The sequence below is a fragment of the Triticum urartu genome, chromosome 4A (genome assembly GCF_056163025.1).
Source record: "Triticum urartu cultivar PI428250 chromosome 4A, HENAU_Tu73, whole genome shotgun sequence".
Classification (NCBI taxonomy): domain Eukaryota; kingdom Viridiplantae; phylum Streptophyta; class Magnoliopsida; order Poales; family Poaceae; genus Triticum; species Triticum urartu.
The window spans coordinates 60,231,426-60,245,815 of record NC_141876.1 but is presented as its reverse complement, the minus strand read 5'-3'; positions in this window follow the sequence as shown (position 1 = coordinate 60,245,815).

The following is a 14,390-nucleotide window of genomic DNA, read 5'->3' as shown; positions in this document are numbered from 1 at the left end:
TCAGATCGCACTCTCGTAAGTGACCGTGAAGGGATTGACAACCCCTAATCGCGTTGGTTGCGAGTAGCTATCATTTTGTGCAGGTACGAGGGACTTGAGCGTGGCCTCCTACTGGATTGATACCTTGGTTCTCAAAAACTGAGGGAAATACTTACGCTACTTTGCTGCATCATCCCTTCCTCTTCGGGGAAAACCAACGCAAGCTCAAGAGGTAGCAAGAAGGATTTCTGGCGCCGTTGCCGGGGAGTCTACGCAAAAAGTCAACATACCAAGTACCCATCACAATCCCTATCTCTCGCATTACATTATTTGCCATTTGCCTTTCGTTTTCCTCTCCCCCACTTCACCCTTGCCGTTTTATTCGCCCTCTCTCTCTTTCCCAATCTCCTTCTCCTTCTCCGCCTCTTTTTGCCCTTTTCTTGTTTGCTCGTATGGTTGGAATAGTCGTTTATTTATTACTAAACAGAGAACCTAAGATTTATGGATCCTCATCCACTTGCTAATCTTTTAAAGAGATCCAATTATGTTGAACCAATAGCTAGTGAGTTTTGTGCACTAGATTATCTTTATGAAGTTTTGCTTGAAATTCGTGAATCTGAAAATTGCGATGAAGTGATTCATAATAGATCTTTGAATAAAAAGCATGATTGCAATGATGTTATTATAAATTCTATTAATTTCAATTGTTCTAATAATATGCAAAACCCTAAGCTTGGGGATGCTAGTTTCGCTATGTCCTCTACTTGTTGCAATGATCATGATTGGGGTGATTCTTCTTATGATCTTGAAAATTTATTTAAGCCCCATGATGAATATGAGATTGATAATAGTGTTTGCAATATTATTGAAAGTGGGTTTGGAAGAGTGTCAACTTTAGATCCCACATATTTGGAGAATGTTCAATCTTATGAAATTCTTGATAAAAGTGGGTTTGGAGAAGTCATGACTTTAGTTAATGTTAATCCCACTATTTTGGAAGAGTGTCAACTTTGCATGCATGTGGACCATCTTGAATTTTTTTATGTGATAGCTATTTTGTTGAATTTGCTTATGATCCTACATGTAATTACTATAAGAGAGGAAAATATGGCTGTAGAAATTTTCATGTTACTAAATTACCTCTCGTTATGTTGAGATTGCTATTGTTTCTTTCCTCTTCCTTGCATATGCTAGTTTTTGCTTGCCTTGATAATTTTTTTGCCTATAAGATGCCTATACATAGGAAGTATGTTTGACTTAGATGTGTTTGTCACATGCTTTGTGATTCTCCTTTTTGTGCTTCAATTCTTGTCTTTCATGTGAGCATCATTAAAATTATCAATACCTAGCTATAAGACTTTAAAGAAAAGCGCTTGTTGGGAGACAACCAAATATTTATCCTTGCTCTTATTCAATAAATAAATTATTTAGCCACTGTTTTTGTTGTGTTTTTTTGTGTTTAATTAGTGTTTGTGCCAAGTAGAACCGTTGGGAAGACTTGGGGAAAGTCTTCTTGAACTTGCTGTAAAAAACAGAAACTTTAGCGCTCACGAGAACTGCTGTCATTTTTATTTGGAGAGTGCTATTTAGTTAATTATTTTTGAAGATGATTAATAGATAAATTCCTCACGTCCAGAAATTTATTTTAGAATTTTTGGGGTTCCAGATCTTGCGCTAGCTACAGATTACTACAGACTGTTCTGTTTTTGGCAGATTCTGTTTTTCGTGTGTTGTTTGCTTATTTTGATGAATCTATGGTTAGTAAAATAGTTTATAATCCATAGAGAAGTTGGAATACAGTAGGTTTAACACCAGTATAAATAAAGAATGAGGTCATTACAGTAACTTGAAGTGGTCTTTTGTTTTCTTTCGCTAATGGAGCTCACGAGTTTTCTACTTTAAGTTTTGTGTTGTGAAGTTTTCAAGTTTTGGGTGAATTCTTTTGATGGATTATGGAACAAGGAGTGGAAAGAGCCTAAGCTTGGGGATGCCCATTGCACCCCCAAGATAATCCAAGGGCACCAAAAAGTCAAAGCTTGGGGATGTCCCGGAAGGCATCCCCTCTTTCGTCCACTTCCATCGGTAATTTACTTGGAGCTATATTTTTATTCACCAACATGATATGTGTTTTGCTTGGAGCGTCTTGTATTATTTGTGTCTTTGTGTCTTAGTATGTCATAATCATCCTTGCTGTACACACCTTTTGAGAGAGCCATACATGAATTAAAATTTGATAGAATACTCTATGTGCTTCACTTATATCTTTTGAGCTATGTAGTTTTGCTCTATGTGCTTCACTTATATCTTTTGAGCGTTATAATTTTGCTCGATGTGCTTCACTTAGATATTTTAGAGCACGGTGGTGGATTTGTTTTAAAGAAACTATTGATCTCTCATGCTTCACTTAAATTATTTTGAGAGTCTCTTAATAGCATGGTAATTTGCTTAATAATAATATGCTTGGTATTCAAGATTTGTGAAACTTTCTTTTGAGTGTGTTGAATACTAAGAAAAGATTGAAGCATGATAATTGTTTTGAGATATGGAGGTGATAATATTAAAGTCATGCTAGTTGAGTAGTTGTGAATTTAAAGAATACTTGTGTTAAAGTTTGTGATTCCCGTATCATGCACGTATGGTGAACCGTTATGTGATGAAGTCGGAGCATGATTTATTTATTGATTGTATTCCTTATGAGTGGCGGTCGGGGACGAGCGATGGTCTTTTCCTACCAATCTATCCCCCTAGGAGCATGCGCGTAATACTTTGCTTTGATAACTTCTAGATTTTTGCAATAAGTATATGAGATCTTTATGACTAATGTTGAGTCCATGGATTATACGCACTCTCACCCTTCCACCTTTGGTAGCCTCTCTAATACCGCACACTTTTCGCCGGTATCATACACCTACCATATACCTTCCTCAAAACAGCCACCATACCTACCTATTATGGCATTTCCATAGCCATTCCGAGATATATTGCCATGCAACTTTCCACCATTTATTATGACACACTCCATCATTGTCATATTGCATATCCCGGTACACCGCCGGAGGCATTCATATAGAGTCATATTTTGTTCTAAGTATCGAGTTGTAATTGTTGAGTTGTAAGAAAAATAAAAGTGTGATGATCATCATTATTAGAGCATTGTCCCAAGTGAGGAAAGAATGATGGAGACTATGATTCCCCCATAAGTCGGGATGAGACCCCGGACGAAAAAAAGAGGCCAAAGAAGCCCAAATAAAAAGAGGCCATAAAAAAGATAAAAGGCCCAAATAAAAAAATAAAAAAAATAAAAAAATGAGAGAAAAATAGAGAAGGGACAATGTTACTATCCTTTTACCACACTTGTGCTTCAAAGTAGCACCATGATCTTCATAGTAGAGAGTCTCTCATGTTATCACTTTCATATACTAGTGGGAATCTTTCATTATAGAACTTGGCTTGCATATTCCAATGATGGGCTTCCTCAAATTGCCCTAGGTCTTCATGAGCAAGCAAGTTGGATGCACACCCACTTAGTTTCTTTTTGAGCTTTCATATACTTATAGCTCTAGTGCATCCGTTGCATGGCAATCCCTACTCACTCACATTCATATCTATTGATGGGCATCTCCATAGCCCGTTGATACGCCTAGTTGATGTGAGTCTATCTTCTCCTTTTTGTCTTCTCCACAACCACCATTCTATTCCACCTATAGTGCTATATCCATGGCCCGCGCTCATGTATTGCATGAAGATTGAAAAAGTTTTGAAAAAGGTAGAGTATGAAACAATTGCTTGGCTTGTCATCGGGGTTGTGCATGATTTAAATACTTTGTGTGGTGAAGATAGAGCATAGCCAGACTATATGATTTTGTAGGGATAACTTTCTTTGGCCATGTTATTTTGAGAAGACATAATTGCTTTGTTAGTATGCTTGAAGTATTATTATTTTTATGTCAATATAAACTTTTGTCTTGAATCTTTCGAATCTGAATATTCATATCACAATTAAGAAGATTTACACTGAAATTATACCAAGTAGCACTCCGCATCAAAAATTCTCTTTTTATCATTTACCTACTCGAGGACGAGCAGGAATTAAGCTTGGGGATGCCTGATATGTCTCCAACGTATCTATAATTTTTGATTGCTCCATGCTATATTACCTACTGTTTGGAATATATTGGGCTTTATTTTCCACTTTTATATTATTTTTGGGACTAACCTATTAACCGGAGGCCCAGCCCAGAATTGCTGTTTTTTTTGCCTATTTCATTGTTTCGAAGAAACGGAATATCAAACGGAGTCCAAACGGAATGAAACCTTCGGGAACGTGATTTTCTCACCGAACGTGATCCAGGAGACTTGGACCCTATGCCAAGGCATCAGAGAGGCGGTCACGAGGGTGGGGGACGCGCCCCCTAGGGCACGCCCCCTGCCTCGTGGGCCCCTTGGTGCTCCACCGATGTACTCCTTCCTCCTATATATACCTACGTACCCCCAAACGAACAGATACGGAGCCAAAAACCTAATTCCACCGCTGCAACTGTCTGTATCCACGAGATCCCATCTTGGGGCCTGTTCCAGAGCTCCGCCGGAGAGGGCCATCATCACGGAGGGCTTCTACATCATCATAGCCTCTCCGATGAAGTGTGAGTAGTTTACCTCAGACCTTCGGGTCCATAGTTAGTAGCTAGATGGCTTCTTCTCTCTTTTTGGATCTCAATACAAAGTTCTCCCCCTCTCTTGTGGAGATCTATTCGATGTAATCTTCTTTTTGCGGTGTGTTTGTTGAGATCGATGAATTGTGGGTTTATGATCAAGTCTATGTATGAATAATATTTGAATCTTCTCTGAATTCTTTTATGTATGATTGGTTATCTTTGCAAGTCTCTTCGAATTATCCGTTTGGTTTGGCCAACTAGATTGGTAGTTCTTTCCATGGGAGAAGTGCTTAGCTTTGGGTTCGATCTTGCGGTGTCCTTTCCCAGTGACAGAAGGGGCAGCAAGGCACGTATTGCATCGTTGCCATCGAGGATAACAAGATGGGGTTTATTTCATATTGCATGAATTTATCTCTCTACATCATGTCATCTTGCTTAAGGCGTTACTCTGTTTTTAACTTAATACTCTAGATGCATGCTGGATAGCGGTCGATGAGTGGAGTAATAGTAGTAGATGCAGAATTGTTTCGGTCTACTTATCACAGACGTGATGCCTATATACATGATCATGCCTAGATATTCTCATAACTATGCTCAATTCTGTCAATTTCTCAACAGTAATTTGTTCACCCACCGTAGAATACTTATGCTCTTGAGAGAAGCCACTAGTGAAACCTATGGCCCCCGGGTCTATTCTCATCATATCAATCTCCATCACTTTAATCTTGCTTTGCTTTTTTACTTTGCCTTTGCTTTTGACTTTGCATCTTTATACCAAAAATACCAAAAATATTATATCTATCAGATCTCACTCTCGTAAGTGACCGTGAAGGGATTGACAACCCCTAATCGCGTTGGTTGCGAGTAGCTATCGTTTTGTGCAGGTACGAGGGACTTGAGCGTGGCCTCCTACTAGATTGATACCTTGGTTCTCAAAAACTGAGGGAAATACCTACGCTACTTTGCTGCATCATCCCTTCCTCTTCAGGGAAAACCAACGCAAGCTCAAGAGGTAGCAGCAAGCTGGGGAGATAGCGGCCGGTAAGCCTTTCTTATTACTGACTAAATTCGGCGATCCGAAATATGCCCCGCTTAATCAAATGTGGAGCTCTCCAGACGCATTTTTGGACTTGCCAAAGAGCGCCTCCAATGCCGTGAAATTTTACCAAGCGCAAGCGGGGTATGCAACGAAGAAGCTTTTCTGTACACAATTCGGCACGCCAAAGCGCCCCCTGTTGCTGAACGAACAGATGGCCTAGTGGGCCGAGTTCCATAGGATATCCGGTTCTGCCATGAAGGACGTCATGGTCTGACTGTGGCCGACTGAACCAATTCCGGATAGCTATTTCGGTTTGGTGCAGCGGCTTATGGGTGTGGTGCCGCGTATCGATGCCGTGAAGCGATCGGCGTGCATTAAAGGTGCACGGATGGCCTTTGCTCGTGTCAAGACGTATTGGGCGAAGATGAAGGCCATTGATATTGCAGCGAAGAGTCTGCCCGGGGGCAAGGACAAACACACGCCGGAGCATTATTTTGAAGATGTCCTAAAGGGCGCCCGCTTAATAGAGGTTCAGTGCTCAAAGGATATAGTCTTCGAGTGAATGTGCCAAAATTGTAAAAACAATATGATGATATTTTTAAGGCTATGCCTAAAAGTTTTGGCTCCTCCTGTGCGGCCATTTTTGTATAATCTGAAAGTTTTCCAGTCGTCGGCTCCAGCCCCCTCGCATAAAATACGGGGTGTTCAGAAAAGCACTTGATCACTCTTGACCCAACGTCTTGGTCTGTGAAGGAGGTGTTAATGCGGCGAACTAGGCAATCGGACTATAGGGCTTTAACACTTTCACTTCGCCATAGGACTTTGACGGTGGTTCTAGGATATATGTAACGACCCGACCCAAAATCGGTCAAGTCTCTGTGTAGCCGTACCATCCCAAGATCATGCTGGCACACACAGTATATTGATGAAAAGATTCAAAATTCAATCACACCTGAATTTATTACACGATTCTCATATCGAGTCTTTATTACATTAGAATAAATTCGGCCGAAGGCCAACTCATGAGAAATAAATTAAATAAAGCTGCGGAAGCGTAGACGAAAAGCGAGTCCATCCGACTCCATAGGGCAATCACCAAGCGTAGATCGTAGCCTCACTCCTGGTCGGAAAACTCCTCTGCAACATGAGACGTTGCAGCCGTGTAGGTCAGCATTTAGAATATGCCGGCAAGTCAAAGAGAGAAGAACAATAATAAAGTTAATACTATATGCAATTTGGCTGTGGGCTCTAAGTTTTATGTTTTTGCGAAAAAGCCAGTTTTTCCCTACAACAAAGGACTTGCTTACAATTACTACAAAATGTTGGTAGTTATTGAGATGGTTCCGCCAACCAGTGTCTCATTCCCAATTATTAATTAACCCCTCAATTAATTTATTTGTTCGGTGTTGAGATTTCCGAAATACTCCAGTTTCCAGAGGCTCATTTGTCCGTAACCGGGGACACGACTAATCGATTAGGTTGTTACTCTGCAGAGTCTTGTGCACTTTACCTGCAAGAATCGTTCCCTCCTTTATGTCCTCGCACTGCCTGGTGTTTGAAGACAGGATGAACAAAACATGGTCTTTCATAGAGTTTCTCTGAGCACTGCCGGTACCCATCCATGTCCTACCGTTCTTCTACATCTACTGGCACCGTCCATCCAGAGTCACGCCTAAGGTCAACCCAGCCAGAGCCCATAATGGCTTGCGGCTGCACATGTAAGCTTCCGGTCAAGAGGTATCCATCCGTCTCTTCGTGGCTGGGTGAAGCTTTCCGCAAGATGCCATGGCGCTTCTCCATGCATCTCGGCCATCCGCTGGTTTCTCCAGGGTGCCCGTCAACCGTCCTCCACCCAGTAGTGAATTTGAAGTCCATCTTGAGCTTGAAGTCATGGGGTTGTCATCATCTAGACTCTCACATCTCCCTTATGAATCTCTCAACCAACCCCGTCTACGAGCATAGCAAGATAAACTACATCGTCCCGGGCAATAGTAGCAAGGGGAGTTGGGTTCATCCTACCTCATGATACTACTCAAGACATAACTTCAAATTCTCCTACTGCATGCATGGTGGGGAGGAACAATTCTAATGCAACAAAATCATAGGTATTGTAAACATGATCAAATGATTTGCCTGGCTGACGGTCTTCAAATGCTAGTGACTCAAGATAGCAAGCTTCGCACTCCAGAAATTCTATCGAGTCAAACAATAGCACAAATAAGTATTTCACTAATAACATATCAGCAAGCTAAAGGAAAACACACAAGCACTCAAACCAAAAACAAAGAGAACTCGAGGAAAACAAAATCAAGGTTTTCATCAAATCAAGCAACAACAAGAAAAATAGTTTTAACCTACTAACACTTTTCTTATCAGATCCAAAACAAGGGTTTTGCTAACTAACATAAAGGAAAACAACATACAAACTAGGTGCAAAAAGAATCACATCAATATCTATTATAGAACTCCTGTTATACCTAAAACAAAAATAAAATAAAACCTTTTATTTTGCTGTAAATAAATGTTCACCCTCTGTAACTACAGAAACTAATCTAAAATAAAATATAACAGGGGTAAACTAAAATTCTATAATAACTAGAACATCAGGAAACAGCAGCAAGCTAAAATAAAACTAGAAAAAGCTAGATTTGACTAAAACAAATTTTAATATAATCTACAAATAACCCAACAAGTTCCTACTGCTAGGCTAGGTCAAAACTAAGCAGTGACAAAAAGAATCACTAAAATAAAATAATTCTAACTCAATTTATAGCAGAAAAACTAATCCGACTAAAACTAATATAAAACAATTTTTAAAAACCTAAACATGGCCGAATCTAATTTTCTACAGCAACTATCGGAAATTTGCAAACTAGAGAAAAAAGACTCAACTAAAAATATTAAATAACCTAAAAGATATATATTTTTCAAGATTGGAACTATTCTGTTTTAAAAACAGAAACTAAAATAACAGGAAAAGAACTAACGGGCGCTACTGGGCTTATGGGGCGTGCGATCTGAAACTAAACGGCGCCCAGGCGCAACTTAACAAGACGTACATGTGTGTTTGTTTTTTTGACTAAAACCGATCTACTGGTTTGATCTGAACTGCAGTAAACCGCTAAAAAAACCATAACTAAAACCGATCTAATGAAAATAAAACGATCTACTAATCGATCTAATCTAACTTAATGGTTTGGGAAAAAAATAAAAAAAATGAGCGCACAGAGGAGGTGCGCTCGTGCTTACAGAGACGAGCCTGGCGTGGGAGGGAAGAAGAGGCCAGTGGGCGGCGGGGCTTCGGTCGTCGGCAACGTCGGCGAGGATGTCCAGGTGAGCGGGAGTTCGGGGGCGTCCGATTTTCTGTGGGTCGTGAGGCGAGGGGACGTCGGGGACGGCGGAGACGACTAAGACGAGGCGGTGGAGCTCGGTGCTCCGATGGAGCATGCGGGGTTGGGAGTGGCCTCTGTAGATGACGAAGACGAACAAAAACATGTCAAAAGGGTTTGTGAGGTCGGTATAGACCGATAGCAGAGGTTAGAGAGGTTGTGGATGCTCACCGCTGAAACCAAACGGCGGTGAACTGCGGTGGCTGGGGCGAGATCGGGACGGCGAGGGCGCGAGCTATGGTGGGAGTTGGGGTAGGGTTTTTGGGGGGTTCGGAAGAGGAGGCCGAGGGGTTTATATAGGGCATAAGCGTGGGCGAGGGGGCGACATGGGATCGCGATCCCGAGAAGATCGCGGTGTCGGGCGCGCTCTGCGCGTGCTCCTGTGCGGCGTGTCGTGGGCGATGGGTTAGGGATAGGGTGGGGCCGACGGGTCAGTGAGGGAGAGGGAGATCGAGAGAGAGGGAGAGCGATCGGGCGGTCAATCGAAACGGGGGTCGGCGCGGTGCGGCAGGAGCAGGCCGGCTCGGCGCTGGTGGGCTGCAGCTCGGGCGTCGGCTGGGCCAGTTGGCCTGGCTCGCGCCTGGGTCTTTTCCTTTTTTTTGATTTACGACAGAGAGAGAAAACTAATATAAGAGAAAACTACAATATTTTTTTATAGGACATATATATCAATAAAATCAGAAAAATAAATCCTACAACGTGAACATTTTTCCAGAGGCAAAACAGAAACAAAAATAAAAACATTTTTTGTAGATTCCAAATAAAATCAAACTTGAATTCAAACTCTTTTTTGGCAATATTTTCTTCCGACATTTTTCTTTGGAGTGTCATGTTTACTCCTCTCATACTTTTGCTCAAGTATTTGTCAGGTATTTTTGAAATAAATTTCAATTGCCAAAATCAAATTCAAATTGAAATAAAACTCAAATGCCTCTGAAATTTCCAAATTCCACTCAATTCAAACAAAATGCATAGATGCTTAGCTAATAATTGTAAAACATTCCAAATTGAAAATTTGGGATGTTGCAATATAGCCCCTGTATGTACGCGATTATCCGAATACGGTGCGTTACATAGTTGACCGGAAGGACGGTCCTTCTTGTAATACGAAAGGAATCGCGAAAGATTCTGATAAGTCATCGAGTGGTTGACCAGCTCTCGCCGCATCATGACAATCAGTTTTCGGCTTTCTCTACCGAGGTGCTCATCCAGATAAATCAGGACACAATCGCAGTAGTTCTCCCTTTACTACCCTAGCCGATAGAGCAGAACGTAAGGTAGTAAGCACAGGAGCCGGGTAACCCAACTATTGACCAAAGACATGATTCAGAGCTGATGCATATAAGGTCAAACTCGTGACGCCGAAGTGTGCTAAAAAGCTGTTCGGACTTGCCGGCAATTTATGCCGAGGTGCGTGTGTGAAACGATCGAAGAAGCAAGATTCAGTTCTTTTAGAAAAAGTGAATACTGAATACGGATTATGTTCGCTGATACGTCAATTGCCATTTTACAAATAATAACGCCATGACCCAGGCTATTTGACATGCGAGTGGTCGAAGGCGGAGGGAGAAGGCACCTTATAAGCTCTAAAATAGAGAGTGCGGTCTACAAAGAATTACTTGGACCTCCTGTCGCACGTCTGCGCCGCCTTGCCTCGGTGAAAGGACTCCTTTAGCAGGAGTAGCCTTTGGGTAGGTGTACGGATCCGAACTCCAAAAGAGTCCGTTAGATGACCCATCTTTGTGCCACCTGTGGTAAAAGATAAAAAATAGTTAGAAAAGAAAAGAAAAGGAGGCCATGGGAGACCTTGTAGGCCTGTCCGTATTGTGCCTTTGCCGATGACCAGGGTATTCTAAGTACATCAGTATGTACGCGTGATACAAACTTCACGGGTGTATAAGGCGAACGACGGAGGCCGAACTACTACTCCCGCTCTGAGATTGATCGGGCCCATTTAATAGAGGCCGGCGGCTTAGTGGCCGATGAGATATGCGGCTTGATGAGGCCGCTTGGTACTTCGACTGTGGTAGCCGTAGTATGACTCTTCATACGGAGGGAGTGTTTCGTATTTCCATTTATTGTTATGATGCCGCGTGGACCGGGCATCTTAAGTTTTGTGCATAGAGCGGGGCCGCATTAAAACGAGCAAAAGCGGTACGCCCCAGAAGTGCATGGTAGCTACTGCAGAACGGGACAATATCAAAGGTCAAGCCTTCTCTTCGGAAGTTGTTCGGCGATCCGATACGCCGAATACTGTTCCCTTGAGGGTAGCTATGGTGGGCTTGATTCTTGAAGGATCGATGCCCATTTTGCGGACAGTGTCTTGGTAGAGTAGATTAAGGCTACTCTCGCCATCTATAAGGACTTCCGTGAGATGGAACCCATTGATTATTGGATCGATGATCAGAGCCGCCGAACCTTTGGGACGGATATGGCGAAATTTTTGGGAAAACGGCTCTATGGCGTATGTGTCCCGTAGTGCGCGCCTGCGCTCCCCTGTAGGGGTGTGCGTTATGTATACCATATTTACGGTTTTTACTTCGGGGGGAAATTGTTTCTGACCCCCGGTATTCGGCTGGCGAGTCTCTTCGTCATCGTTGTCACTGGGCGGCCCCTTCCCCTTGTGTTTGGCATTAAGCTTGCCGGCTTGTTTGAAGACCCAACAGCTTCTGTTGGTGTGAGTAGCTGGTTTATCGGGGGTGCCATGAATTTGGCGGGCCGATCTAGTATTTTGTCTAGATTGGATGATCCCTCTCTATGTGCCTTGAATGGCTTTTTCCGTTGACTGGGTTTGGAGCCACTGAATCCGGCATTGACCGCTGTGTCTTGCGTTCTTTCTTTATGATTGCAACGTTTGTGTTTATTGCGTCATGGCTTGCCGTTGCCGTCTCGGACTTCAGAAGTGCCTAGATCGCTGGTGTTGTTGCTTCTATGAGTGAGCCAGCTGTCTTCTCCCACGCAAAAGCGGGTCATTAGAGCGGTAAGGGCTGCCATGGACTTTGGTTTTTCTTGACCGAGGTGGCGGGTGAGCAACTCATCTCGGACGCTGTGTTTGAAGGCCGCGAGGGCTTCGGCGTCCGGACAATCGACAATTTGGTTCTTTTTAATTAGGAATCTAGTCCAGAACTTCCTGGCTGACTCTCCGGGCTGTTGGATGATGTGACTTAAGTCATCGGCATCTGGTGGCCGGACATATGTACCTTGGAAGTTATCGCGAAAGGCGTCTTCCAGGTCTTCCCAGTTGCCAATGGAGTTCTCTGGAAGGTTGTTGAGCCAGTGCCACGCTGGTCCCTTTAGTTTTAATGGGAGGTATTTGATGGCGTGGAGATCATCACCGCGGGCTGTTGGGGAACGTAGTAATTTCAAAAATTTCCTACGCACACACAGGATCATGGTGATGCATAGCAACGAGAGGGGAGAGTATGTTTACGTACCCTCGTAGACCGAATGCGGAAGCGTTGGCACAACGCGGTTGATGTAGTCGTACATCTTCACGATCTGACCGATCCAAGTACCGAACGCATGGCACCTCCGAGTTCTGCACACGTTCAGCTCGATGACACCCCGCGAACTCCAATCCAGCAGAGCTTCACGGGAGAGTTCCGTTAGCACGACAGCGTGATGACGGTGATGATGTTGCTACCGACGCAGGGCTTCGCCTAAGCACCGCTACGATATAACCGAGGTGGAATATAGTGGAGGGGGCACCGCACACGGCTGGAATAGATCAACTGATCAACTTGTGTGTCTAGAGGTGCCCCCTGCCCCAGTATATAAAGGAGCAAGGGGGGAGGCCGGCCGGCCCCTGTAGGGCGCGCCAGGAGGAGGAGTCCTCCTCCTAGTAGGAGTAGGACTCCCCTTTCCTACTCCTACTAGGAGGAGGAAAGGAGGGAGGAGAAGGAGAAGGAAGGAGAGGGAGGAAAAGGAGGAAAGGGGGGGGCTGGCCCCCTAGTCCAATTCGGTTTGGGCTAGGGGGGCCGCACGCCCTACCTCCTCTCTTCCACCACTTGGCCCATGAGGCCCATTACTTCTTCCTCGTATTCCGTAACTCCCTGGTACCCCCGAAAATACCCGAATCACTCGGAACCTTTCCGATGTACGAATATAGTCATCCAATATATCAATCTTTACGTCTCGACCATTTCGAGACTCCTTGTCATGTCTCCGATCTCATCTGGGACTCCGAACTACCTTCGGTACATCAAAACACATAAACTCATAATACCAATCGTCACCGAACGTTAAGCGCGCGGACCCTACGGGTTCGAGAACTATGTAGACATGACCGAGACACGTCTCCGGTCAATAACCAATAGCGGAACCTGGATGCTCATATTGGCTCCCACATATTCTACGAAGATCTTTATCGGTCAAACCGCATAACAACATACGCTGTTCCCTTTGTCATCGGTATGTTACTTGCCCGAGATTCGATCGTCGGTATCTCAATACCTAGTTCAATCTCGTTACCGGCAAGTCTCTTTACTCGTTCTGTAATACATCATCCTACAACTAACTCATTAGTTACATTGCTTACAAGGCTTATAGTGATGTGCATTACTGAGAGGGTCCAGAGATACCTCTCCGACAATCGGAGTGACAAATCCTAATCTTGATCTATGCCAACTCAACAAGTACCATCGGAGACACCTGTAGAGCACCTTTATAATCACCCAGCTACGTTGTGGCGTTTGGTAGCACACAAAGTGTTCCTCCGGTATTCGGGGGTTGCATAATCATGTATAAGTCATGAAGAAAGCAATAGCAACAAACTAAACGATCATCGTGCTAAGCTAACGGATGGGTCAAGTCAATCACATCATTCTCTAATGATGTGATCCCGTTAATCAAATGACAACTCATGGCTATGGTTAGGAAACATAACCATCATTGATTCAACGAGCTAGTCAAGTAGAGGCAAAGTAGTGACACTCTGTTTGTCTATGTATTCAAACATGTACTAAGTTTCCGGTTAATACAATTCTAGCATGAATAATAAAAATTTATCATGATATAAGGAAATATAAATAACAACTTTATTATTGCCTCTAGGGCATATTTCCTTCATGGGCCATGTGGATATGGAGAAGAAAATCTTCAATCCATACCGCGGGATCTGTTGTTCCATCGTATGATTCGATATTCATGGGTTTAAACCCCTCTGGGAATTCCTGCGCCATTACTTCATGAGTGAAGCAAAGAGGGTGTGCGGTGCCTCTATATCAGGCCACATCGCGACGTAGCTCAGATGGAGTTTGTCTACGGCATTCGGACCGCGTGTAATTAAGCTTGTCACGTCCGAATAGATAGCCGTCGTCGCGTGTCGAG